The sequence below is a fragment of the Panthera tigris genome, chromosome F3 (assembly GCF_018350195.1).
Source record: "Panthera tigris isolate Pti1 chromosome F3, P.tigris_Pti1_mat1.1, whole genome shotgun sequence".
In the NCBI taxonomy this organism is placed as follows: Eukaryota; Metazoa; Chordata; class Mammalia; order Carnivora; family Felidae; genus Panthera; species Panthera tigris.
In genome coordinates this window covers 20010222-20012934 of record NC_056678.1, presented here as the reverse complement: position 1 = coordinate 20012934, position 2713 = coordinate 20010222, and positions in this window count along the sequence as shown.

The window sequence follows — 2713 nt, the reverse complement described above, 5'->3', positions numbered from 1 at the left end:
ATTTTGGGGGGGGCACCTGGGTGGCTCAGTCAGTTGAGCGTCCGACTTCGGCTCAGGTCATGATCTCACAATTCATGAGTTCGAGCCCCGCGTCAGGTCCTGTGCTGACAGCTCAGAGGCTAGGGCCTGCTTCGGATTCTGTGTCTCCCTCTCTCTCTGCTCTTCCCCTGCTCACATGCTGTCTTTCTCTCAAAAATAAATAAAGATTTAAAAAAATTAAAAAAAATATATATTTTTTTTACCATTTGTTCATTTTTGAGAGACAGAGTGCGAGCAGGGGAGGAGCAGAGAGAGAAGGAGACACAGATTCTGAAGCAGGCTCCAGCCTCTGAGCTGTCAGCACAGGGCCCGACGCGGGGCTCGAACTCATGGCCTTCAAGATGATGGCCTGAGCCGAAGTCAGAGGCCTAACCAACTGAGCCACCCAGGTGCCCCTGGAGAAAGCATTTTAACTGTGGGGATACTTTTACATCTTCAGCATAGTCCTGTTCAGTGCTTTATATTGTTTGTATATCATTTGTCCATTATTCTGTGAAAATATAGCTGTTTGTGTATTCAGCTCTGGCTTTCTTCTCCGTCCTCTGTCCTCCAGCAGCTTCTGGATGTTAAATATTATCTCTTCATGTGAGTTGTACCAGAAGGAAGAGTCATCTGTTACTCTTTTACTTCCTAATGAGCCCCTCAAACTGGTTTGCAGGGCAGCTATGGATTTTTTCTTCTCAGAGGACCGATCAGCTCAGATATAGCTGCTCGGTCTTAGTCTTCCTCAGGGCTCAAATTTTATTCTTCCTGTCCACTCTTCCGCTGTACCCTCAATTAAAACAAAATAACCAGAAATGATAACAAAAACTAGACGGAATGGTGTGATGGCAGCACTTTGATGGATAGGCTAAATATTTCTTTTGCTACTATAGCAACTACTGTTGCTGCCCTGTCACTTACCTTTGAAGCTCTTTGGAAATGTGAAAGTGATTTTGCATATAAATGCTTCAAATCATCTCAATTAGTTAAGATACTTTCATCTCCCTTCAAGATTCTTCTTAAAGGGACTTTCACTATTTTCTTCAGATACAGTTAGAAATGTAGAAGGCAGTATTGATAGATTTTCCCAAAACTCACTGATTTTCATATTCTCTGAGAATGACAAGGATATCATGAAAAGCACAACAGAGAAAATCTCCATAAAAATACTTAATCGAAAAGAAAAGACTTGATGCTTAAAGATACTTTCAATTATCTGGAATATTGACACAAGATAATTGAACGCTCATCCAACAATTCATTAGATAAACATGTGTTAAATGCCTAAAAGGGTTGCGTGTGCAAAGTACTTCAAACATAAAGGATATGAAGAAACGGTTGCTGCTTTCAAGGAGTTCAACTAAAAATTGCTTGCTTTATATCTCATATAAATACCTAATATTTTACAAAACATTTTCCATATGTAACAACTCATTTTGTTCTCAGAACAATCGACGCTTGTTTCGCACTTCATAGACTTGAGATTTCTTGTTGCTCACTGTTATTTGGCAACCAGAATGTTTTCTCGTCTTCTCACTTTGTCGCCCTCGCTCCTCTTTGGCCTGAGTTTCCTCCTGAGGCGGTCAGAGTTAGCTAAAATGACTTTTCAAATTCTCTGTGAGTGCTCTTAAAATAACAGTGAGTCGCTACTCCATTAGGGATCTAGTTCTTGGATTCCTTTCCCACCAAAGCTTCTAGGCCATAATCTCAGAAGTTCATTGCTACTTCATTTTGCCTATTTTCCCTTTATTCCATTCCTGATCATTCCTTCCAGGTCATTTGCTATCTTGGACCATTATTTTCACCAAAACATAGAGGATTTAGGAATTTGGGAATTATCCGGTCCCATGCTTTCCCTTTGTAGCGGAGGATACTGGGGCCCACAGCCATCAGGTGTCCTACCAAAGGTGGCATGAGACCACAGACAGGTGCTAGAGCCGGGCTTGAAACTGAGAGGCTGTGTTCCTTGACCAGATCTCTTCTAAAGACATCGAGCTATGTTTAAAAGCCACCTGTCAAGTGAAATATTCTTCCCAGGAAAACGTGCTTCTCTTGCTATTTAGTTACTGTTAGAAATCTACCCAGTTTTATAATATTTCACTGATCATATTGTTAAGTTTTCAGTTTTTCCAGAGTATTCCTGTTCACTTAGGAATTCTGTAGTCACTGGGTCAATTATTGACCATCTATGTGCCAGGCATAATACAGGCATCAGGAACATAAAAAACGACCAGCTTTGGGCCTGACTTTAATCGAAAATATTTCTTGGATCTGTGTATGATCATTCAACAATGGATCAACTACTAACCATACAGTTTTATGTTAATAGTCGTGCAAGTGTGAGAAAATTAGTAACAAGAATTGAACTCCAGTAAAGTGCTGATGCAGACATTAAAGCCTTTACCTGCGCATTTAGGATTTCCCATGTGCAGAGGACCCAACAACCGCTATTTAAATGTCACCAAGTGTGCTTTTAAAAGTCTCCCAAATTTGCTAGCAAAATGTGAACGATAGCTTAAGGTCGGATGATCTATTGCTTTTACTGTTTTCTTTCCTCTCCAGCGGGCTCCACCACCAGGGAGCCAGGGGCCTTAGGGGCTCGGACGCCCCGGGGTCCGCGCACCCCGCTCAGACACTTGGGGACGCACGGCGCCCCGCGGGTGGGGTGGCCCAGGGGTGGCCCGGGCGCGGT